Here is a 27,449-nt window from a genome sequence, read left to right as displayed (position 1 = left end):
CACACACACACACACACACACACACACACACACACACACACACACACGGTTAAGAATTCCTGATCTGCAGCATCTCATCCAGCTCTAAATCTGTGATCCCAATGATTCCTCCTTTTATATTCTATTCTCCTCAGTCTCTGAAGACAGTTATCATCTCACCTTTCCATTTACAAAATTTGCCTTGAAGAGAATCATGTCTAGAGGGGGTTCCTAAGACTATAAGCTGGAAGGATTCACAGTACTGACTCTGTCTTATGACCACTTATATAGCAATTTACATAAGCAATTTAACAAAAGAAAAGAAGGAAGAAAAATGATTACTCTCCTAGGACCACTTTACAGGAATCCACGCAAACTGACACAAGGTATCTAAGTAAATAACTTCCCAGACGATTGGAATTTGGAAAAGGAAATGGCACTATTACCTGAATGCCTTCCACATGCTGGAAGAAGCCTCCCTCCTCTCTGGCTTTAAAAATAATATAATTTCAAAAGAAACACTTAACTTTCTGAAGTCCTTTCCAATGCTAACATTCTAATCTCTTCTAGTCTTGCCCGGTCTCCTCCTCCGAGATTAGTCTGGAGCCGAGTACAGGATCAGGATCAGGCCATCAGTTAGAATCATTTGCATAGAGATGATAATCAAGCCCATGGGACCTGAAGAGGTCAACAAAAGAGATAGCATAGAAAGGGGGAAATGGCCTAGGGGTGTATCCTCAGTTAGGCATCTGGACGTAAAGGATGGAGAGCCAGCAAGGAAAAATGAGAAGCAGAAGGAGGCAGGCACGAGAACCAGAAGCCAACTAGGTCACAAAACCTCAGGGAGGGGGAGGGGGCAGCGTGGGCTGGAGGGTGGGCAGCAGAGTCAAAAGAAGCAGAAAGGTTAGAAGTGATGAAACCTAAGAAAAGGTCATCAGATTTGCCCATTTAGAGATCACTGGTAACTTTGGAGAAATCACTTTCAGTTAAGAGATGAGGTCAGAAGACAATGCAGGGGGGCTAGCAGATGAGTAAGAGCAGAGAGAATGGAGAAAGAATGTAGACAGGAATTTGGCTGTGAAAGGGAGGAGAGATAGAAGAGGTCTGAAGGGACAAGTAAGAATCATCCACGTTTGGGGGTGGTAGGAAACAGAGATTCAAACCCAGGTCTTCTGATTCTAAAACTAGTGGTCTCTTTCAATGAATACATCTATGTATTTGGTCCTGATGTTAAAACAGTAACAGCAGCTCACATCTACTTGACACAGCTTTTTAGAGGCTTAAAAAAAGTTTATAGAGCACTTTAAAATTTCCAAAACACTTTACATAAAATCATCTCATTTGGTTTCCATAGCAACTCTGTGAAGTATCCCATCATTAAGCTCATTTTACAGGTGAGAAGGTAAGCACAGAAGTTAAATGACTTGCCTATGGTCACACAGCTTGTTACTGTCAAGAGGTGAAACTCAAACCCAGTTCTTCCTGACTCTAGCCACTGTATCATGACTTCCACTCACAACATCTTTGTAACAAAATTCATGTAAATTAGGCAGTGAAAATCTCATTGCCCTTATTTATGGGTGGTAAAACTGAGTCTCAGAGAAGTTAGAAGTCTATATAGCTAGTAAGTGTCAAAGCCCAGGTGTTCTGACTTCTAAGTCCAACGATCTTTCCTCCATGTCCCCGTGGCATTCCCCTCTCTAATAAAAACCATCTGGGGTACCCAATGGCTGCTAAAAGTTGTCTCTGCCAGGCATTCATCAAATGGATGCTGCATTGGCACTTCTGCCCCTTCTTTACATACCACATAGGCAACCTGACTTTGACATTACCACCAGCTTTCGCATCCTTTAATACCAGGAACAAATACAATTTATTAGATATTGTACTCACATGCTTGCATGCAAAATCAGAGCAACATTTTGATACAGGAGATTAAAGGGAATGCTGAAGTGTGCATGAGGTTGGAAATAATGACAATGCCTTTCATCAGGAAAACCAAAATTACCCACTCTGCATACAGCCTCTCATCTCCTACAGGCCAAGCAAAGCTGCTTATTATAAAAGATGCCTTTTCCATAATCTCAGTTGCAGGGAAAGGAGAGACGCCAGCATTGCTTTTAAAATGGTTTCATTTTCTTGGCTCTCCAGGGACAGATCAGCTGTCGGAAACACATGCCTCACTCTACAGAAAATCCTCATGGAGCAGAAAGACCATCTGCTACAGAACGCTGAGTAACCGGATAGAATGAGAATTCCACTCTGGGCCCACCGCATGGACTGTTGATTTTCAACTTGAAACAGTGTCTGGAACATAGCTATGCCAGAAGACAGCCTCTAACCAGAAGCCCGACTGCACGAACCTATGAGCAATGAGCCCTCCAAACCACAGCTGATCTCCTACGCCAGCTTCCTATTACTCTTCAGGAAATGGGGGTTTTAAACCACAAACATCACAAGGGAAAAGAGCTGCCCCTTCTGTCTGCTTCCCTCCCTCCTCCCTGACTCTCCTCTCTACCTCCTGTCTCATTAATAACAACAACAACAACAACAAAACAAAAACAAACAAAAAAAAACCAAACCCCAGAACCAGGAAATGTAGAATCCAATAGCTAGAGCAACCTCAAGTTCAATTTCTCCCTCTGCTAGGCAACACACAAATCACCTTGATCAGGGTCTATTATTTTCTATCTAAGATACTGAGCAGGTAATTTCATATCTTCCCTTGGTAAACACATCCCCCAAAGTCTTAGAATGTAATTTGGAAAATCTCTACACTTAAAAGCCCAAAAATTCTGCCCCCAAATAGAAAATTTTAGACCTGGGTGGGACTCTACAGACATCTTCTAATCTAACCCCTATCATCTTAAAACTGAGAAAACTAGAATCCCAGGATATCACAACTAGAAGGGGACCTTTGAAGTCATCTAGTCTATACCCCTCATTTGCCATATGGATAAACTGTGATTTAGAGAGGGGAATTAACTTGTCCAAAGTCTTAGAGTACATAGTAAGTCTTATAATACTGTAAGATCAGAGATTCTAGACTCCAGGGGGGTTCAGAAGCTTGGGAATCCCAGTGCTTTTCTTATACATCATGCTATTGCTCAGTTTATCAACCTTCAAGGTTCCCTATTCCCTATGTTTCCTGTCCAAACAGGTTTTCTATAGTCTGGCCAAAATCTTACCTTTCCAGTCTCATTTCCCACTATTGTCTTCCTATACAAATGAGATGTGTAAAGGCACTTCAGAAATTGCAGAGTACTCTACAGATGGACGGTATCATCATTATCACAAACCCAATGCTCCATCTAAAATGGTCTATTCAAAGAATCATAGAATCTTAGCCTTGAAAGGCAAAGGTCCATGTATTACATTGAGCGGGAACTTAATTCAATTTTATTCAATAAAGATGCCTCTCCTAAGGCCCCTTGTTAAGCACTAGGGACACAAAGGTGAAAAATGACAGTTTATCTGGGGTAGAATTATAGTGCAGTAGAAAGACTGATGGCTGATGGATATGAAACCAGAGGATCTAGTCTAAATCTTGGTTCCTACCTCTTACTACCAGCCCAATCTTGCGAAAGTCACTTTTCCTCTTAGAGTCTCAGTATCCTCATTTGTAAAATGATGGAGTTGAGCCAGATAGCATCTAAAGACCCTTTAGACTCTAAATTCATGACCCTATATTCCCGAGTTATAAATATAAGTAACAATTGATGAGTTGGGCATTAGGATTAAGGGCATTAAAGAAGTTCAATAGTAGCTTGAGAAATTCCTAGAGGGAGGGATCAGGGATGACTTTATGGAGAAGGTACTACCTAAGGTTTGAAGAAGGAAGACAACAGAGATCAGTAAGGAGAACTCATTTTAGCTATGGGGGATGTTGGACATAGAGGAAGGATAAGGCAGGAAATCAAACAACAGCTAGTAGCATACTTGGTTAATGCATCAAGTACGTGAAGGGAAATAATGGGAAATCTGGAATGTTAAAAATTTAAGCTCTTGAGGGCAAGCATGGTTTTATTTTGCCTTTGTATGCCCTTCACCTATAGTGCCTCATACACAGCATGTGCTTAATAAATATACATTGAGTTGAATGTAGGTTGAAGCCAAGATAACTGAAGACCTTGTATGCCAAAATAAGGAATTTATATTTTAAAACAGGGAAATGACATGATCCAATCTGTTCACTAAGAAAAATGTTTTGGCAGTGGTAGCAAAGATGGATTGAAAAAGTAGGAGTTTAGAGGCCTGGAAACTAGATAGAAGGTTGAACAGAATGAACTGGGGATAGTTTAGCCTCAAAAGGATGCTAGTGGAGAGTATGGGGGAAGAGGGGCATGAGAGTGGTCTTCAAATTTCTGAAGGGCTGTCCCGTAGAAAAGAGAAAGACTTGGTTGCAGAAGAGACAATGTGGCAAAAAACTGGATTAGTATAGGATTGTTGAGGTCCCTACCAACTCACTCAAAAGCAGTAGCTCCATTTCCATGCCTCATTGAAATTGGATTCATTTTATATAGTTTCTCAGAAGCTTATCAAATGCAGAGGGGTTACATACAACATGCAACTTACTTCAAAAAATCCAAGAACAGACTTATTTCTGCTTGACCCTTGAGGTTAGAACTAAGTAAGGAGGCAAATCCCAGCTCAATACAATGAGGAACTTGCTGGAATAGTGGGTGCTGTAGAACAGGCAAATTTCTCCTTTGTTGAAGGCATTCAAGGGGCTACTATGTGAGGGTATTATGGAGAGAGGAGTCATGTCCCAGGCTGAAGTTGGACTAAATGAGTGCTGAGGACCCTTCCATGATTCCTAGGAGAGTAGAGAAAACCAGAGAATATGTATCTGAGGATTCTTTTCCTCCCCTTCCTGAAATGTAATTGGTATAGAAAGATACAGGCACTTTCTGGCCAGTAGAATGCATCTGTACTTTAAGAAAAAGGCCTATCATAAACACACACTATATACGCAAGGTAGAGGGTCCTATGGCAAGGTAGACAACAATGTGTAAGAATGCCCATGCCTAAGAAAAGCAGTTTCATATTCTAGTTGAGGAGATGAAGTGTACATACAACTCAAGCTAACTAACAATGCTGGGTCAGCTTCACTGAGATCAAGGCAATCTTGGAAAGAACACTGCCATGAAAATGACTTGGTCCCTGCCCTCAAGAAGCATATAACCAATCAAACTGGAGAAACAAATCAGATACATGAATGACAATAAGACAAAAAATATGACAACATATAAAAATATAACAAGGTAGTACTGCTAAATATGAAATGGGAGGGAGTTCACAAGGGGGTACAGAGAACAGAGTGCTGGGCTTGGAGACCAGAGTTTCAACTGTGCCTCAGATACTTAGGAGGTGAGTGGCCCTGAACAATTCACTTAACCTCTCAAGTTTTCCCATCCGTAAAACAGGGATCAATAATAGCACCTACTTCACAGGGTTTTTCGGATCAAATGAGATAACATGTAGATTGCTTTGCAAACCTTAAAAACACCATATAAATGTTAGCTACTAACATTATTATCAGCAGCATCCTATGAAAACATGGGATATAAAATGGGCTGGAAGCACAGGTTGGATCTGGACAGGTAGAGAGAGGAGGGAATTATATGTAATCTATATGTGTATATATGTAAATATATGTATATACTTATAGTGTACCTATCATATTTCCTCAGACTGTAAGCTTCAAGGAAGCAAACAGCTTGTCTTATCTAAATAATCAATCAAAAAGCATCAGGTACTGTGCTAAGTATGAAGATACAAAGGCAAAAATCAATCCTTGCCTTCAAAGAGTTCATACTGAAATGGGAAAGACAATATGCCAAAGACTAGGTATATACAAGACACAAACTTTATATCCTGCCTATCACAGCGTTCTCTGAAAAACAAACAAACAAAAAAACCTCTTAGTAAGTGTTTATTAAATTGAATTGAATTAAAAGTTTCTTGAGAACAAAGACAGTCTGTTCACAGAATCAGGCTGAATCTCAAGGTTGCATGGGACTTCAGAAGACATCTAGTCCAATTCATATCTGGATAAGAATCTATTTTTCAGCATCCCCAATCTAGTGGTCATCCAATCTACCTTTGCCTGAAGACCTTGGAGGAGAGGATGGAGCAAAGTGGGAAGAAAGTTTCTATCTTTCTAGGCAGTCCATTCCAAAGTTGGATAGCTTTAATTAGGATTTTTTTTTTCGTTCTTACATCAAGCTGAATGCAATTTCCAGTAGTGCTAGTAATTCTTCCCTCTAGGATCAAGCAAAGCAACCTCTTCCAAAATTTCTTTTTTTTTTTTGGTATTCATAACCACATTAACCTGCACATAAAAGATGCTTAATGTTTGCTGAATTTTGAATGAGTGGAACAGCATGTACAGGAATAAGCCAAACATAAGGTGACACGGGGGAGCCACTGATTATTTTTGAGTAGAGGAGAAATGCAATTAAAGTGAGGTTTTAAAAAGATGAATCTGGTGGCATATGCACAGGTTGTACTAACAGGGAGAGAGATAGGAGGTAGAGAAGCTGCTGAAATGTCACTGAGGCTCTTCATTAAGTTGTAGGCTCTGCATTTTAAGAGGCATTTGAACAAACTGGAGACGGTCCAGAGGGGAGCAATGAAAATGATTAAAGAGCTGGAAAATGAGACCTGTGAGGAAAGGTCAAAGGAGGCTAAGAGAAGAAAAGACTGACAGATGACTTAATACAGTCTTTCAAGTACATAAGGACAAATACAGCAGCCAGATGTTTTCCATTTCCACTTAAGATAGAACAGAGGAAATGGGAACAGCAGGAGAGAGATTCAGGCTATATGTATAAGGACTTCTAGACTGTAGGGTTTTATTATCTGATTAAAAGTTACAGAGGGAGGAGGGCACGTGCCAGAGGTTGGCATGCAAATACATACCCTTTTGCTGAGCTGCCAAAAAGGACCCCCAAGGGCCTCTGTCTTCTCCCCTCTGCCTGAAACAGTAAGGTCACATATGCTCTGACTGACTACTAGTTACATCAAAGTATGTGCATCTCCCTCTCTCACTCTCTCTCTCTCTCACACACACACACACACACACACACACACACACACACACACACACACACACACACACAGAGTATCACTCTACTCTACCCTGAATAGACTACAATTGAAGTACTGTTTTTTTAGGAAGGACATTCATGAGCTCAAAAGTTTGGCCAACCACGATGCTGAAGGACCTTGAATCCATATTATAGGAATAAGTAGGTATGTTTAGCCCGGGGAAGAAAAGAATTGGTAAGGACATGACAGCTATATTAACTACTTGAAGGACTTCTATGTTGAGGAGGGAATTTTGACTTATCCTGCTTAAGTTTCAAAAAAACCAATTCAGGCCTAATAAAAAGTTTCCCACATATTAGAGCTATCAAAAGTGGGAATGGGCTACTTGGGAGGTAGTAAGCGGTTCCCTCTCAATGGAAGTTTTCAAGCAAAAGTTGGATGATCATTTTTCAGGGATGTTATAAATAGAATTCGGGGGACCTCCCCTCCCCCACTGTGTACTGCTTGCATTAAATGACCTCTGAGGTCCTTTCCAACTCTGCAATGCTGCAAAACCTCAGGGGTCATCTAATCCAGCATATTCAAAACTAATTTGGCCAAGTAAACCTTTCTGGGATTGAAATAAATGCTAGGCCTCAATGTCGGGGTATGTGGAATAGAGCAGACTGAAAATAGAGAGTTCTGAATTTCAAATCAGGAGAGAAATGAGTCTGGAGGTTGTCTCCTGCATTCATATTGGACACGTCAGTCAGTCAACTATCATTTATTAAGGAATTACTATGTGCCAGACAGATTGCTACATACAGAGGTTACAAAAGAAAGACAAAACAAACAAAAAAGTTCTTGCTCTCTCTGCCCTCAGTCTAATGACTTAAGTCACTTAATACCTCTACTTAACCCTCAGTTTCCTCATCTGTAAAATAGGGATACTAATTCCCATCTAACAGGGCTGTGGTAAATGAGGCAATCTATGTAAAACACTCTGTAAATGTAAGCTACTATTAAACAGAAGGGTAAGGGGAACTTGGGAGCCAGAGAAAATCAAGCCTATTTTCATACTAAAAAGATGATGTCTAAGTATTTTGAAATATACAAAATTGCATACTTGGGGGAGTGGGAGGAACAATTCAATTATCTGACATTTCTCACAGATCCACCATCACAAAAAACAAGGAACATAATCTAGGAAAGGATGATCTTGAGGCCCAGAAGTAAGCTGACCCCAGGTCATAGAGCAAGTTAAGGGCAGAGCTGAATCTAGAATTCATGATGCAGAGGCCAATGAAATATTCTTTAGTTAGACTACACCTATTATTTGGGCATAGGAGAAGGTAGTATGAGGAATTCCAAGACTATTCAATATTGAGAGAGGTGTGTGCAAGAGAAGGGGGGGGGGGGGGGGGGGACAAAATGAGAATTTTAAAATGCTAAAGAATTACACCTAGCAGCACTCCATCATGACAATTTCCTGGCATATTTATAAAAGCAGAATAGTTCCCCATCTGGCTGCATCCCAAAACTAAGGAGTCTGCATCTATTCAATCTGATTGGGGCCTATGACAGCATTAACCAGAACAAAGAAAAAAGACTGTAAGCAAATGAAAAAAAAACAAGTCATCTATAAAGAAACTCAACAGAGACTGTAAACAAAAGGAAAAAGTCACCTCATGAAGACATCCAGAGGATCCCAATGTGGCTGACCTCACCAGCAAGGGTAAGGCAAGGCTAGCCCTTATTACATAAGCTTAGAAGCTACTTAGTTTTATTCAAATGTCTGTTTCTCAGGGAAGAGTAGTATGGGGGTCAATGAGGCTGCAGCATAAGCAGAAAATCGACTAACCAGGACTGGATACCTAGATCCAGCACTGATCGGTTGCATGTCCTGAGACCAATCATTTTTCTATTTTGTCATGTACAAATAACAATAGCTGAATTTATAAAGCACTTCAAGGTTTGGAAAGAGCTCTATATGCATTATTTTATTTAATCCTCACAACAACCATGTGAGGTAGAATTACATCCATTTTACAGATGAGGAAATGGAGGCCCAGGGCCACACAATTAGGAAGGGTATGAGGAAGGATTTGAACACAGATCTTAACTTCAAGTCTATAACTCTCCACGCTGTCACACGGGACTAGGTTCCCCAAAGTGCTAACAGTCAATATAGTTCTGTGAATTCTAGAGCTTTTTCTGACCCTCTCGTCTACAGAAGTCTGATATATTGCAGGTAAAGATGGGATTTTAAAAGTTTCTTCATTATGTGGCATCTTCCTTACAATTTCTATAACCAATGCTTTATTCCTTAAACTTTATAATCAGAGTCAAAATATTTCACTTTCTCATTAAACTAGTATTAATTCATTACTTCCATCAAAATTCATCCATGTGGTTGTCAACCTCCTTTCTTCCTGACACTTAAAAGTTCAGTGGCGGAAGAAAGGGAGAGGGAAAGGGAGGGAAAGACAGTAAGGGAAGGGTAGAGGGAGGGGAGGAAGGCAGGGAGCAAAGAAGAGACAAAAGAGGGGAGAGAAGGGAGAAATAAAGGGAAAGAAGGGAGAAGAGGAGAGGGAGGATGAAGAAGACAAGGAAGGAGACAGCAGAGAAGGAAGACTGAACTATCAGGGAAAATTTCAATGAGGAGAATGAGACTTAAGTCCAGACGTTTACGAATAGGCAACAATTGAAAAAGGGTGAATATTCTTCAGAAGTAGAGTGTTGGCAAAACCAAGGAAGGGGAGATTATGAATATGCTTTCAGCATGGAATAGAGATCTGTCCTTTGAGGAGCACGGGGCTATAAGATGATAGATCTAAAACTGGAAGGGACCTGGGAGGTCATTAAATCCAACCCCCTCATTTTACAGATGAGGGAAACCAAGGCCCAGGAAGGTTAAATGACTTGCACAGATAATAGGATTAATACAGTTTGAAGTCAGATCTTTCTGGTTCCAACTAGCCTAGCTAAATTTCAAGAGGCTCATAAGTCAGAAGGTTGGTTCTGAAGTGATAAACTTTTTAATTCTGGCAACTCATAACAATAATAGCTTTAATTTATACAATTCCACTTAGCATCTGAAGCTCTACCTGGTTTTAATTCCAAGGAAGAAGATGCCCCTCCCAGAATAAATCGATCACTTCTAATCTCATCACTGTCAGCTAACTAAAATTTTGCTTGACTCAATGTCCCTCTGCCTCCTCTCCCTTCTGACTGGAGGGTGGAGTACCAAATTCTTTTCAATGCTTTCCTTTATAGAGGGCAGTGCCCCGAAACTGCAGGTTTCAACTGCCAGAACAAGATGCCTCCAAGCCAGATGCCCCCTGATGTCCCTCCCCCTTTTCCTGCTTCCTTTTGTGTGTTCCTTTGGTGTTATCTTTCTCCATTAGACTGTAAGTTCCTTGAGGTCAGGTACTGTCTTTTCTTTTTATTAATTGTATTTTCAACATCTAGATTAAATGGGTGCCCATTCATGCAATGATGGATAAACTGTGGTATGTGAATGTCATCAAATGGTATCATGTCATAAGAATCAATGAATATAAAGAATTCAGAAAAGCATTGTTCTGGTTAATGCTGTCATAGGCCCCAATCAGATTGAGTAGATCCAGACTCCTTAGTTTTGGGATGCAGCCAGATGGGGAACTATTCTGCTTCTGTATGAACTGATGCAGAATCAAATAACCAGAATGAAGAAAACAATATCCACTATGAATATGATTAAAAAAAAAAAAAAGACAACACTAAAATGAAGTCAAATGCTGAATAATTGCAATGACCAGCCTCGGTCTCAGAGGCTACATGAAGAGATCAGGATATAATGCTCTTCTTTTAAAGGCAGTGGGGTGGGAAACAAAGAATGTTGGGCTTATGGAGAAGGTGACTTGGCTGAGGCTGTTTAACTGTTTTCCATTGTTACAAAGGTGGGTTTGTTTAGTGATGGAAATAGTGGTCCAGGGTATATCTAAGCATGACTAATGTAAAAACAAAAACGCATCAATGAAACTTATTTATTAAAAGAAATTAGGTAAAATGAAGGCTAGATGACTGGAAGTTTCCTAAAGGCTCTAAATCTATGATCTCAATGAATTCACCTTACTGTCCCCTAAAACCACCTTGTTCATTCTTTCCTCTTCCTATCCTCACTTCTCAAATGAATGTTCTCTTCCACCTGTTCTAATCTGACTCATCCTTGGAGGCCCAATTCAAGCCCTGCCTCTTCCAAGAATCCTCCCTGATTACTTGGCTTTCACATTATCTGAACTCCTATGGCATTTATCATCTGTCCCGCATGATTTCGCTCTTGCATTATATAATGCCTTATATTGTTTCAGGAATCTTAGTCTCACCTCCCCCCAAAAGACCATAAGGCTTTTTTAAGGCCAGGGATTATACATTATTTCTATTGTATTCACTTTATCATTTTAATATACTGAACACAAAGGAGACATTCTATGTCTATCTGTTGAATGCTTAGCAGTATGGATGAGAAGTATAATCATCTCTTTTGGAACTGTGAATGTGTCATATCCCTCTCCACCACTACCTTCCCTCCCTGTCTCACCTAAGAGGCAAACCTTGTGACAAAATTTTTTTAAGGGGGCAGGGAGAAGCAGTTAACAAAAATAAGAAACCAACTGAGTCTGACAGTATCTACAATAGTTCCACACCCATAATCCCCCTACCTTTGCAACAGAAGGAAGGCAGCACATTTTCTTATCTCTTTTAGGGGAAGACAAGTTTGGTCATTGAAATTTCATATTATTCTATTTGTGTTCCTTCCATTCATGTAGCCATAGTCATTATGTGTATTGTTTTCCTGTTGTTTTTTCTTTAAACTTCCCCCTGAATAGTTTTCCCATGTGTCTGAATTTTTTCATATTCCTCACAACACAGTAATTTTCCATTACATTCGTGTACAATTTCTCTAATTGTTTCCCAATTAATAATATCATCTTTAAATTCTGCAGTTAAACCTCATGTAATTCTCTGAACTGGAGGGAAGAGAGCACCTGCCCTACAGGCATTTTAACTTGATTTGTGTCATGAATCCCTTCGGAAGTCTAGAGAAAGATAATAAAAACAATAACAATAACAATGATAATAATAGCTAACATTTATGTGGCACTTACTATGTGCCTGGTACAATGCTAAGCACTTCACAAATATTATCTTCTTTTGTTAAAGCCTAGGGATCCCTTCTCAGAATGTTTTTAAATGCATTAAACAAACTACATGAGATTACAAAAGAAACTAATTATGCTGCAATAGAATTATCAAAAAAAAATTTTTTAAACCAGATTTATAGACCCCAGATTAAGACACCACCCCACCCCCTAATCCAAACCAACCTTCTAACCCACCCAACAAGATACTGCTCATGGGGCAGAGTTTACCTTGTAGGTCTCCCTCCTGACTGCAACTCTTTCCCCCTCCACCTTATTGCCAGTTTCTCCAGGATAGATTCTTCAATAAGCATCTGATGGGAAGCTAATGCAAAACTCTCTTTGACAGGAAGTCACTTAAAAATCTAAGATCAGTTGAATCCATGATTACTTAACAATGGATGAACATAACAAACCTGAGTAATAATGGATAAGAGGAAAAACCAAACAATCCCAATCACAAAGTAATCAGGTTTAAAAACATAAAACGCCTGCAAAGCTACCATGTCCACGAGGGTTCAGATTCTAATAAGCCTGTCCAATCCCAAAAATGTTGCCTCCACGTATGTGCCATAAAACTGCCAAATGCCAAAAAAAAAGGCCATTTATGAAGTGATGCAAAAGAGCATCACAAAAAGTATCATAAGAGTATAGCCAGAATGGAATTTCTTCCTGAATCAGAGAAGACAGAGAAACTCAATTCTTACTGAAATATGGACAAATCGAGCTGAATGAATAAAACCCTTGTAAGGTTTGGGGTTGTGTGTTGGGCCCTTTTTTTTTTAATTTTATTTTAAGGGGAACTTAATAATGGAGAGATTGTTCATAGCAAAGATTAGTTTCTTCTACCTTTTCTCTCAACCCCCAACCCACACACCACATAAAGTCATGGTTTTAAAAAAAAAATGTAAATCAAAAATACTTTTAACCTTAAGTTCTAGAGCCTTGAGTTAGGGAGTCTGGATCCTGAGAAGACTAAGTAAGCTATGATAAATGGGGAAAAAAATTAAAATTTCTAGGTCACATTATTCAAATCACATCCCATAATGATTCATTCATAATCATGATACTTTTTTTTTCCCCTAGGAGGAGGGGGTACAGGACATGCAAAAATGTGTTTTCTGGCTTTTTCCTCAGCTCCTTACAATTAGCCACAAGTCAATACAGCAGGGTTATAACTTCCTGTCTTATTGCACCCCCTCCCCAAGTGAATAGCGCAGGGTTATAACTTCCTGAAGGGCTGGAAGACAAGGTCTCCTACTGTAAACATAGCAACTTGGTGTTAACCTTCCTGAAACTTATGTGCTCTCCTAGTCAACTATAGGCAGAAAGAGCTTTGAGACTCCTCTTTTCATCTAGAACTGTGGACCAAGAGTTATTTGTTTTAAGCATTTTTTAATGTTTTAGAGACATGTAGAAACCTTGTTATTAATATCTAAGCATCACCAAAAACCAGGCCTGCAGGCCTGAAAACATCCCTGGAGGCGCTTTTGATGGTAAACATATCCAGAAGGAAAATGGAGGACTCAGGCACCCCATTTACCAGCAACGTACCTGTCTGAGCAGGAAACAGCTGGAAAAAAAATACTATTTACTTCATCCTACAGGAGTCTGAAGGCCACACATACATGACCGGCATGTGCTACATTGGTCTGATTGCTAAAGACTTATGGCATTCTTGGGTGGTTGTTTTTGACACGGCTGTTGCAATCTGGGAAAGGGGAGACCAGGGCAGTTACTGACAGCCTGGGAGATGGCAGTTGAGTGCCAGGTCCTTGTAAACAACTGTGAGGCATCCCTGCCAATTTCATCAGAGGTCACAGGGCTGTCATAAGGAGCAAATAAGGTAACGGATCTGCTCTGAAGAGGACTTCCAGAAGCCAAGGGACCTACAGCCCACATCCTGGCTCAGGTCCCTGTAAGTGCAGCTCCATAATTTCACCTGCGTGAGACTCAGATCCCATCAAATTCACACACACTGATTCAACACCCACGTAAGTAAACGTAAGGCATTTTGCTAGGTGCACAGGGAAGATACAAAGATGAAGAAAATGAGGCCCCTGCCCTCACTGAGTTTGCAATCTAGTAGGAGAGATAAGCCATGTACACACATAACTGTAATACAAAAAAGGCTGTGGTACATGTAGAAGGTGGATGCAAACAAGGTACAATATGAAGTAAGAGTTCATACGAGGAAGGATTTACCTGGATCAAGATTTAGAAAGTCTCTACAGCTGGAAGAAACCCTTAGGTATCTTCTAATCCAATTCCTTCATTTTATAGATGAGGGACCAGAGGTCCAGAAAAATCAAGTGCTGAGTCCAGTAATAAGTGGGCATAGCTAACATTTGAATCCAGGTCCTTTTGATTAAGGGGGATTAAGAAAAGTCTTCCTGGGTGAATTAGCATTAAAATTTAGTTTTCAAAGAATATGTGGAGAAAGGGAAAAGACATTACAGGCATACACAATAGTTTGAACAAAGTTACAGAAGTGAGAAAGTGTAAAAACTGTTTAAAGACAAGTAGCTCATTTTGGGTACATCACAGAGTACATGATGGGCAAAAATTAGAAATAAATTTGGAAAATAAAGACAGTGAAAGACCACGAAGGGCCACGGATGCTAGCCTAAGGAGTTCAGACTTTATTCCACTGACAGCAGGGGGCCATTGAATGTTTCTGAGTAACAGTGATATCATCAAAGCTGTCCATCAAAGTGTTAAAAAAAAAACCAAACACTTATTATGTGTCTACCATGTCTAAAACATTGGGCTAGGTGGCTGGGATACAAAATCAGTAACAAATGCACATATGCATACATAACTACATCTCTGCCTCCAGCCTGTTTTGATTCATCTGGCTTCTGATGTCATGTCTGCTTCATTCCATCAATAATTTTCACAAGTCTTTGCAGTAAGACTCCTGGAAAAAATAATCAGTACTTTGCAACATTGTCAAGGAAAACAACTTTGAAAGACTTAAAAACTTCTATGAATGCAATGCCTAATCACAACTTCTGGAGACTGAGGGCTCCCCACTTCTTGGTCAAGAGGAGAAGGCCCACGGGTGCAGATGGACACATAATTTTCAATCAACCATAACAACATGAATTTCTTTTGCTCCAGTGTACTTTTGATATGAGAGGGCTTCTAAATGGGGTGGGAGTAGGGAGGACTGGACAGTTGAGGAGTATGAAAAGGGTAATAACAGTGACAAGAAAAGAGCATCAATAAAACATTTACAAATGCACAAAGGTGCACAAGTCCTAAACGGAGCACAAAGGGCAATGTTGGTGCTACCATGATAAATTTAGTATGTTTTTAGAAAACAAGTTGCATGTAACAGACTCACAGTTTCATATGCAATCCATATTTTCTTCCCTTTGTATATGGAAATGTTTACATTTGTCGCTTTTCTAGTTAATAATTTTTAAAAAATGATTTTTAAGAAGCAGTGCTCCATAAGTATTAATAGCGTACAGCATCAAGCATTTTCCTTCTTGCCTTTTTAAGTGAAGAAGGAAATCTAAGAGAATTTAAAGCTAGTTTCCCACCAATAAATACAGCATCCCTTGATAGAAAAAGTGATGGCAGAGGAAGAAGACGTCCTATAAGTCTATGGGAAGTTTTAACCCTTCTCCTCCGATTCCTAAGCCCAAGTAACCACCACTTACAGGGGTCTTTTCCATCTATTCCTTCCTTTCGTATTTTGTTTCCTCTTTGGGAACCGATTCACCCAAGCAACAGACAAGTAAAAGGATATGATCAAGGCTGGAGCCAGGAGCATGTAGATCCTCAAAACAACTCGGTGACATAGATATCAGAAGTACTACTATCCACATTTTACAGATGGGAAAACTGAGGTTTAAATGGGTTAAGTGATTTTTTTTGAAGGGTGCAATACTAGAGTGGCAGAACTCAAGGTCAGTACCTTTCTGATGTATCGTGCCAACAGAAATCCAGTATGTGAAAGGTTGGTCTTTTCCTTTCTGGCTCCATGCTCAACATCAAGGGGCACTAAACTCCTATGAGATGAAGGATTAAGGAATACCATCTCGATTTCTGGCATGTGGGATAACACTCGATTTCCAGAACATCAGAAATGGAAAGAAAACTTGACTTGGGAGACAGTGAGAGAACTAGGGAAAGAGACTGATTGTCTTTGGAATTAAAGGAAGAATTGAGGTTCAAATGCTGACCAGGCTAGTTACTACCTCAGGAAAGTAATTTATTTAATCTCTCTAGTCCACAATTTCTTCATCTCTAAAATTTACACCTAACAGTCTTAAAGAGTTGCCTATAGATTGGCTAATGTGATAGAAAAGGAAAATGACAACTGTTGGAGGGAATGTGGAAAAATTGGGACACTAATGCACTAAGGTAGAGTTGTGAACCAATCCAACCATTCTGGAGAACAATCTGGAACTATGCCCAAAGGGCTATAAAACTATGCATATCCTTTGACCTAACAATACCACTACTAGGTCTGTATCCCAAAGAGATCAAAGAAAAGGGAAAAGAACCTATTTGTATGAAAATATTTATAGCAGCTCTTTTTGAGGCAGTAAAGAATTAGAAATTGGGGAAAGCCCATCAACTGGGGAATGACTGAATAAGTTGTGGTATATGATTGTGACGGAATATTACTGTGCTGTAAGAAATGACAAGCAGCATAGTTTCAGAAAAATCTAGGAAGACATATATGAACTAATGCAAAGTGAAGTGAACAGAAACAGGAGAACATTATATGCACCACAACAGCATTAATCAATAAAATCCAAGAAATTCCAAAAGGACTCATGACAGAAAATGTCATACAACTCCAGAGACAGAATATTATTTTCATATTTTTTATTTTATTATATAAGCATAATTTTTACTTTATTTTTCTTGCCTTTTTTGGGCAGCATGACTAATATGGAAATATGTTCTGAATTACTTCACATGTATAAGTGACATCAAATTGCTTACTTTTCAATGGATGGGGGAGGCGCTGGATAGAGGGAGAGAATCTGGAACTCATTTTTTGTTTTTAAATGAATGTTAAATGGATCTGAATCCAGGTCTTTGTGATTCCACAGCTAATCTGATCTTTCTATCTACTTTCTATCTCTTACAACCTTTCCTCAAAGGAAACAATTAAGATGTTTACAAATTCACACTATATATGCGCTAGTCCCCCTAGGTAAATATTCCTGGCAAAACTTGCAAATATTATTAAAATGATAGAATCTGAGAGCTATGAGAAACCTTGGAAGTCATCTAGTCTGCCCTCTTGCCCAATGCATGAAATCCTTTCAAGGACATGCCTGTGTGGTCATTCATGCACTATTTGACCTCCCACCACCAACACCAATGGAGAACTCACTACCTACAGCTCAGTGCTAATTGTCTGATTGTCAGGAAACTTTTTTCTCTATATTAAACCAAAAATCTTATCTTCCTTTAACTTCTGCTTACTGATCCTAGTTCTTCTTTCTAGAACTATGTGGAACGCACCTAATCCTTTTTATACATAACAGTTCCGATACTTAAAGACCACAATCAAGTCAGAAAGTCATGTCTTATCCAAGCAAAACATTCTCAGTAACTTTTAACTGATCCTCACAAAACTGCCATTCATGCCCCCTCACCATCCTATCTTCTTCTCAATTCACTTCAGTAGACCAATGCCTCTCCTAAAAGGCAGGACTTAAAACTTAACAGCACTCTAGATACTATTCACCCAAAGTAGAATACATAATGCATACATATATACACATACACATATGGGATATAAAGGCAACCTCTCTCCCCACACAAAAAAAAAAAAAAAAAAAAAGTTCCTGCCCTCAAGGATTTTACATCCCAATGCAGGGAGGAGGGAGTGCAGGGCAAGACATTTACATGGGATAAGAAAACACAATTCCTTATTATTATTCATTTTCTCATTCCGATTTGATTCAAAGTCAGTCATCTCCCATATTTTGAACTTATTTATATTAACATACTATAAGATTATTAACTTGCTAATAAAATTTATTAAAAGTTAAAACTTATTAACTTTTATGGTTGCTATGTCATATTTATTCACCCTGCAATCCACAAAGTTCCCCAGGTCCTTTGCACAAAAGACTATCTAGCTGCATCTCCTCCATCCTGTAATTATTCAGTTGATTTTTTTTAACTTAAGTGCAGGAATTTATATTTATTCCATAGTAATCATGGAACCTTCAAATTTATAATTCAAGAACTGTAGATATCCCTAAATTTCTTATTTTTAATCTACCCCATCTTCTCTAATCTTCAAATGTTAAGGCTCTCTCTATAACACTCTTTTATTTCCAAAGCAGCTTTGTCCCTATTATGTGGTTAGGAACTGGAAAAAACCCTGTAAGAGGTTTCCTCTACCTTTTGGGTTATTCCTTATATTTAACTATCACTGCTATTCTTTTGGCAGAAAAACCAGTATCATCATAACTTTGACTCCTTGAAATAATAAAATCATAGATGCTTGAAATTGGTAGACTCTCAGCATGTCCAGGTTTATTTTTCAAAATCTGTGATGAGCTTGAACCATCTGTGCCTTCCCACTCAGTCCCCCACATACCCTGGGACCAAACGCACTCATCTGTTAGCTATCTAGCTCAAGCTCAATCCACAGCACTGGAACAGAGGACAGGTAACAAGGGTAGAAACTGTAACTTTGGTCATGGACCACAGGCAATGAAATTACCTAGCACAATATAAATCACAGTGCATGCTAAACACTAAGCCCACTGAGATGTGAAAACCTCACTTGGACCTTCCCACAGCCCTTCTCCTTTTAAAAAAAAAAAACTAAAATTAAAAAAAGCTAGTCCCGAAGTTTTTGACAAGATTCATGGAACAAAGGTATTTGACCTTTGGCAAGTCACCTAACCTTTGTAAACCTCAGTTTCTTCATCTGTAAAATAGGGATAGTACATCACAGGATTGTAATGAAGAGCCAATCAGATAGTACAGAAATTCTGACTATTAAATACTATATAAATATAAATTACATATTTAAAATTCAGATCAACAAATATTTATTGAAGCAGAGTGGTACATTGAAACACTGAAAAGAGAAGACCTGGGTTTACATCCTACCTCTGTGACCGTGGCTAAGTCCCTTAACCTTCCTGAGACTCAGTTTCTTCGGTTGTAACGTAAGGGAGTCAGACGAGATCACAGGACCACAGACTTTGAACTAGAAGGAATCTGACACACCATCTAGTACAGCCTCCTCACTGAACAGATGAGGAACTGAGACTAAAAAGCATTAACTTTCCTGGGGTCACACAGCTAGCAAGTGCTTGAGGTGGGATCTGAACCCAGGTCTTTCTGATTTCAAGTCCAAAACTAAATGTCTCTCTGCTTATCTCTGCTTCTTAAATTTCCCTGGCTTCCTTCACTCCCTTCAAAATCCTACTTTCTGCAGAAGGCCTTTCCCAATCTCTCTTAATGATAATGTCTTTCTCTGTAGCTTATTTCCACTGTATCCTACATAAATCTTGCTAGCAGACCATAGGTATTTGCACATTGCCTCCTCCATTAAGACTGTGCCTTTCTTTGAATCCCCAGAGCACAGGGCCTGGCCTGTTGTAGGTGTTTAATAACACTGGCTGGCCGAAAGGCTCAATTTCTAGGAGTTAGGGATAGTAAGACAGAACAACAAAAAGTACCTGATTTCAAGGAGCTTACAATTTCTTATTACTATCATTCATTTTCTCATCCTGATTTGATTCAGTGTTTCAAGAACCCAGCTTACTTTTCCCACCGGAAATCTTTCCTTCTGCACAAACGCCATGAGCTTTCTCAGAATACTGGAATGAGCTGATGACAACTAAGAGTTCATTCATCCATTCAATCACCTAAGTAACTGGGACTGACTCTCTCTCTCTCTCTCTCTCTCTCTCTCTCTCTCTCTCTCTCTCTCTCCCGGGGGGGGGGGGGAATTAAAAATCTATTATTTATTTATTTCTTTAATTTTTTTTTCTTTTTCTATTATTAATTCATTCATTTATGTAACCTTCTCCTGCTCAGTCCCAACTCCAAGCTTAGGCAGGAGTGACTCAGAGACCACAGCAGCTGCTCTTCGGTCTGCAAGAGATAAGCCTGCAGGGGGGGTCAGTTCAGTTCCTAGTAATCAGGTCAGGCTGACCCTCTCCCACTTGCCAGAGAGCCTCTCAAGGGTGGGGCACCACTGCCTGTTGGTGGTCAGGGGGAGGGGAACTGGGTCTAACAACCACACATCCAACCCCAGGATAATTGGCTTAGAAAAAGAGCTATCCAACACCTTTCATGTGGCTAAAATTAAAAAGAGGGAAAACTTGCTGAAGAAACAATCCGGTTCAGAAGATCCCCACCATGGCAAATTGGAAACAGTGGCTCATAGACAGTCCCCACAAAGCACTATGGGACTCATTTCAACTTCAGCAAAGTAACACCAAGTCCTAGAGGGAAGAACCAGGGGAGTCCTCCTCCACATCTGGCCCTTAGAAGCCCCATCCCAGTTCCAGACATAAATCACAGTGGAGTGGGGCCTTTGTCTGCCTCTTGCCAGCTTCGGGCTCCCACATCCCGACATCTGACGCACAATTTTTAGAAGCTGTGGAAACATGAAGGCTCTGGGGACAGTATCAGTGAATGAAACTCTTTTCCCTTTATTATGTTTCACTCGACTTAATGACTCATTAAAGTGCTAAGAATGATTAGTTTTCTCTTCCTACATTAAAAAAAAAAATTGAAGAAAGCAACAAGATATTCGGAATTGCTCAACCGCATCCCTACCCTACCTCCAACCCTGACAGTTCAACTGGACAGTTATTAAATGTCCACTGTATAAAACTGAAATGGGGATACAAGACAAAAAAACCACAAACAATCCTTGCCCTCATGGAGCTTTTAGACAGGGTAAGGCAGTAAGCAGAAACTACACTGAGCTAGGATTCTAGAAATCAGCATTCAACTACCAACTTTGTCACAACAAGCTATAGGAATGTGAGCAAAAAATACATAGGATTATCAAGCAAGCCAATGGTTAGTGAAAATAAAGATGCAACTGTCTTTCCCATCTAAGTCCAGAGACCCCCTGAAATCTCTCCACAGACTTCAGGTTAAGAACCCCTGCACTACATGGTATCTAAGGTCCCTCTCAACTCTTAAAAAAATAGTCTACAAAGTTATCCAAAGATGGCTGCTTCTCCGCCCATCCCCCACCTCCCAAGATTGCGTGGGTAGAGTACAAATGGATTATCTCTAATGCAAATTATGCACCAATGGAATGCTTTTGAAAACTCACCTAGACTGGATTTTATTTTCTCCTGGCCAATTGTATGTTAGTGGAACTGAGTTTTATACTGCCTTTGGACTTCAATGACTTCAGACTTATTCAAGGATAAAAAAGGGTGAGAAGGGATGGGGAAGGCAAACACAGGAGCCTCCAGGAATCTGTTCCCTTCATTAACTTAAGCATTCCTAGGGCCAGGGTTCTCTCAAGCCTTCTTCCTGCCACATCTTATGCATGGATGACAAAGGGCCACCACCCAAATATCCCAGGAGTCTACACTGGAAAGAGCCTGCACAGCAGGTCAGAGGTAGGGGAGGGGGAGAACCCAAACTAAACCTTAGCCCCCAAAACAGAATCACCACTAGGAGAAGGAAAACTATGCTGATAGGGATTCACTTATCTCAGATTTCCTGGGACAGTAGAGTCCAAAAGGATAAATACAGACATTTAATGGCGGCTCTCAGAAAGGAATGGATTCTTGATAGTCATGTATTTAAATTGGGGGTTCAGAAAAATAGTAGCAACCTATTTCTTTGTCTCTACAGTGAGTCAGCCTTCCTCTCTTTGGTTAGTCTGAAATTTTTCCACAATAAATCAATGGAATCATAGAAGCCTAAATAACTTGGAAGGGGCCCCTTGGCAGGAAGGGAGTCAACTAGACCAAACACCTCATTTAATACACTAGGAAACTGAGGCGTAGGAAGGTCAAAAGACCTGCCCATAGACAAAAAAGTAGTATGCATCTGAGGCAGGATTTGAACACAGAACCAGTTCTTTTTTCCAATTCCATTTTATTTTGTAGATGAGGGAACTGAAGTCCAGAGAACAAAAATAATCTATCCATGGGTAATAAGTAACAAAACCAGGGTTCAAACTCAGGTTCCTAGACACCAGATCCAGGGTTCTATTGCTTGCTCTATTTATCTATCTATCCACATACACATATATAAATATAATTATTACTTTCTCAGCAACTGTTTAAGAGAGAACAGTCTTTTACATTTTGTGATATTCTTAGATTACTAAAGGGCGGCACTGTTTATTTTCAATTGAGGTCATAAAGGTTTTGCAACAACCTCACCTGTTCATAAACACTACTAGTTCATGTAGTTGGTTACTTTATTTGGGGAAGGCAGAATGAAACAGTCCGTAGTGTCTGCCTTGGAGTTAAGGAGACCTGGGTTCACGTCCTACCTCTGACTCCAAACTGGCTGTGTGACCCTGGGTAAATCATTTAACCTCGATGCCCCCTGGGGAACTCGCTAAAACCTAAAAACTGAAAAGCAGCCCTTTCTATCAATGAAACAAAAAGCCAGGCCCTGTTCCATTTCATTTATACAAGTTAATACAATTTACCAACTAAAATCCTTCCAGTAAAAGGGTGGAGTCCAAAGCTTTATTTACCATTTACTCTGCTACTGCTCCTTAAAGTCCACCCGATCTTGGGGAAAATGAAAGGGTATAAGCGCCTACTTTATACCTGGCAGGCATTGTGCTAAGCACTTTTTACAATTATTATATCATTTCATCCTCACAACAACCCTGGGAAGCAGGTGCTATCATTATCATCATCACCCCCATTTTACAGATGAGGAAACTGAGGAAAACAGGTTAAGTGACTTGCCCAGGGTCACACAGCTAATAAATGTCTGAGGCTAGATTTGAACTCATGTCTTTTTGACTCCAGGTCCAGTGCTCTAACCACTGCCCCATTGAAATGCTTCACTATCTGTTCTGCCCCACTGCCTGATGGACACTGTCATCTGATTTGCTGATATACACTGGATACTCCCGGACCTTACCATTCATCCTTCTGGAGTACATTTTCTATATGTCTGGCAGCAGAACCCTCCTATGTACAGTCTCCCCTAATTAGAATGTGAGCTCCTTTTGAGGTGAGTCTATCTCAGTTTTGTGTATGTGTGGTGTGTCTCATTGTTTAGCATATATAATAAGAGTTCGTAAATGCTCATTCACTCATTCCATTTGTTCGAAATAAATGGTGACATGATCTAGAAAGACGGCCTTGAGAGGTAAAGGGACTCAACAGGATCTGGAATTATATTAACAAGACCTCACCCGTACCAGGTATGTTATGATTATAAAGAACTTTCATTTACCTACACTGCCAATACTCACAATAACTCAGTGCTAAGCAATTTGGCCAAGGTCACCAATAAAGCCAGGACTCAAATCTTGGTCCGTCATCGGAAACCAATGTAGGAGTCTTCCTACTCTAATGAGATCTCCCTAACGGTCTTGCAAAGGGAGTACTTCGGTGCCGTGCTCAATCATTTTTTCATGCCCCGCCCCCATGCCCACTCCATGCATGAATTCTTTACTGTGAGAGACAGCTGAGTATAATGTACTCCCAGCACTTAGCACAGTGCCTGGAACCTAGTAGGTAATTAATAAATATTAACTGACTGACTTAAAAAATTCAATGACTTTGGAGTCAGAGAACCTGGGTTCAAATCCCCAGCTCTACTACTTACTAACCTGTGTGGCACTAAGTCCCTTTCCCTCTACAGGTTTCAGTTTCCACTTCCCTGAGATGAGAATGCTGAAATGACAAAAGATGGAAAGAGTCTATGTTGGAGGGGCTACAGAAAGAACAAAGATCTAAATACACTGTTTGTGGAACTGTGAACAGGCTTAACCATTCCAGAAAACATTTTTTTATTAAAGGAACTAAAATGTCCACTTCCTGAGGTGACACCACTCAACATATGCCCCAAGGAGGTTTAAAGCTGTAACAAAGTTCCACTTACACTAAAATATTCCCTGAAGCATGTTTTGTGATTGCAAAAAACTAGAAAGTATATAGGTGCACATTAACTGGGGAAGAGCTAAGCAAACCATGGTATATGAGTGCAATGGAATATGATTGTGTTATGAGAAACAAAGAAAATGGAGAATCCAGAGAAACATGGAAGATGGAGATGAACTTAGGCAGAGCGAAATAAACGAAGAAAACAATATACAGAGCGACTCTAACAAAAACCCAAAGAACCAAAGAGAAACTGAGTCCCGTGTAATTATAACTATCAACCTTGGTCCTAGAAAAGAGACGGGAAAACGTGACAGCACAGATGTCTAACTGTGGGTTCAAGACATTGCACACATTACCAGACAAAAGCAATGTGCCGGTTGCTTTTGCTAAACCAAAATCTTTTTTTTCCCCTTTTTCTTTTGAAGTCTTTCTGACAAGGGGGAAGGCTTGCTGGGTAAGGGACAATACATTTAGAAATAGGATGTAAAAATTAAAAGGCACCAATTCATGGTGGTTGTTTTTTATGAGGGTTTGACTACATGATCCCCAAGTTCGCTTCCAACATAAATTCCATGACCTACCCCAGGGCTGTTCAAGCCAAATGTTAAGTGGCCTTAGGTGAACTGTGCCATGATGAACACAACATTTTGGCGGCCACTCTCCTTTTCAGCAGTAGGCAAATGATGGACACATCTCCCCTGGGGCCAGCTTCAATGCTAAGGCAAATTTTCTCTAGTGGTATACAACCTTCCAATTTCTGCCAAGAAGCACAACTGGCCCTACCCGTCTTGGTGGTTATCTCCTCCAGGGATCTCAATAAGTCTTTGTTATGCAATTTCTCTGGGTCCCTGTGGCCCACAGATACAAGGTTCTTCTCTCCTGATTGAGATAGATTGGGCTTTGACCTAACAACTCAACCTTCTCCCACAGTTCTAAGAACTGTGGCCTTCAGGAAGTCTCTGATGACAACCAAGAGCCTGAGAAAAAAAGCCTCTCATTTCCCATCTGGCTTTTTTTCTCCTCACAATGTTATTTTCTTTTTTCAAGGCCAAACTCCATTCCCATGTCTTTCATGAAGCTTCCTCTGATCACTGCAACTTTTGATGGTTTCTTTCACCTTTCAAGATGAACTGGGATCTGTGTCACACAAATTAGTTTTTGATTATATTCCTTCTTCCATTGTTCATGAGATGGTTTTCCCTCCCCAAGTTAGTTCTGTCTCTTTCACTAGGAAGCATTGAAGGAAGGAATAATGTGTAATATGGCTTTCTGATAAAATGAAATAATATATGTGAAATGGCTTTATAGCCACATGGTGCTATACAAATTATGCTCTATTATTTTCATACATCTCACAGCATTTAGCTGAATGCTGAGCGTGCCCAATTTTCTCCTCTTTAGTATCCCATATTCTGGGGGATGGATTGGTTATTTTGTGATAATCCTCGCCACCAAGTTAACAATTATCAGTTGGTCAATAAACATGTATTAGGTGTCTACTGCATGTCAGGCATTATGAAACAAAGAAGGCAAAAACAGAACTAGGAGAACACTGTACACGTAACAGCAATATTATAATGATGATCAACTGTGAAAGCTTTAGCTACTCTGATCAATGCAATCACCTATTCCAAAGAATCCATGATGAAAAATGATATCTACTTCCAAAGAAATAACTGATGAATTCTAAATGTAGATTGAAGTGCATTTTTTTCATTTTATTTTTCTTTTTCTATAACATGGTTAATGTGGAAGTATGTTTTATATGACTTAATATGTAAAATGGTTACCAAATTTCTTGCCTTCTCAATGCATGGGGAAGGAATGGAGGGAGGAAGAGAATTTGGAACTGAAAATAAAAAATTTTAAATATTAACAAAAAAATCTTTTGTTTTTACCTCACCTAGATTTCCCTCTCAATTACTCCCCTCTTCCTGAAGGTCATTCCTCATAATAAAGATTTTTTTCAAAAAAGAAAAAAAAATCAATAAAACTAATACACTGGGGAAAAAATCCTGATGTGCAATGTTCCACACTCATGGGCCTATAATGGAGCAAGGTGAGGTGCCTGAAGAAGGTAAATTCTAAAGGGGCAGTAAAGTCTTCTCTGTTATCTCAAGACCTTAGCAGATAGCCCTGTTGTTCCCTAATGAGAAGAACTAATTCAATTTTTTAAAAGAGAGAGAATCAAGATTGATTATTTAATTGGCATATTGGTACGAGAATTCCCCTCTTCCCTTCAATGAAGGGTACTCCAAAACCTCCATTTCATGGGGGGCTCAACACAGATGTCTCACCTGGCTGCACTACTTGCTTTGGGATTTCTCTGACATGTCCACTATCTTCCTCTTCCTCCTTCTGACCTTCCCCCACTTTTAAAAGCTTCTTTTTGTGTGTTGTCTTGTCCCATTAGATTGTAAGATGGTTGAGGGCAAGGACTGTCTTTTTTTTAATTGTACAGTGTCTGGCACATTATAGGCACCCAATAAATGTTTATTGACTATTATTGAAGGGCCATAGACTCCATTTACTTGGGGAACTATGATTTGTTATTTATTTTATTTGGTTTAATCCTTGAAATCAAATGGCATGATGTCTTTGCTATACTACTAGATCATTTGTAAGATCCCTAGGTTGACATTAAAATTTTCTGCAATCTGGTCTCAAACAACCTTCCAACTTTATTATAAAGGAACTCTCTACTCCAGCTATTTGGGCCTCATCACAGTTCTCTCAATCAAGCTTTACAAATTCCTATCTATATATATTTTCTCCACTAGGAAGGCCATGGTCCCCACCCCCTTCAAATCCTACACATTCTTCAAGGCTCTTTTAAAATCCTCCTTCCTCAATGAAGCCCTCTCAGCCTACTCCAGCCTACTTTGGAACCCATAACATAACTGAACTATCTGGTGATATCTCCTAGATTAGAAGCTCCTTAACTTCTCAATGTATTTATTTCTTATCTTCCCAACTAGGCTGTGAGTTCACTGAGGACTTTCTCAGACTTCTCTGTAAATCAGTCTTCCTATAAAAGACCCTAGCAATAGGAGAATGTGGAAGGAGGGGTACCAGGAGGGTCAAATAAGATAATACATGTAAAGTGCTTTGCAAACCTTAATCTCTTTCTCCCTCTCTCTCTCTCACACACACACACACACACACACACACACACACACACACACACACACAC

General features: G+C 39.7%; 1 long non-coding RNA gene across 2 annotated transcripts in view; it reads right to left on the bottom strand.

Annotated features, from left to right (window-relative positions):
- Window positions 1-27,449, bottom strand: part of LOC114030623 — a 172,893-nt gene that overhangs the window by 52,597 nt on the left and 92,847 nt on the right. The window lies entirely within an intron of this gene.

This window comes from Vombatus ursinus, unplaced genomic scaffold (assembly GCF_900497805.2).
Source record: "Vombatus ursinus unplaced genomic scaffold, bare-nosed wombat genome assembly UNPS02014973.1, whole genome shotgun sequence".
In the NCBI taxonomy this organism is placed as follows: Eukaryota; Metazoa; Chordata; class Mammalia; order Diprotodontia; family Vombatidae; genus Vombatus; species Vombatus ursinus.
This window is presented reverse-complemented; position numbering and strand designations above follow the sequence as displayed.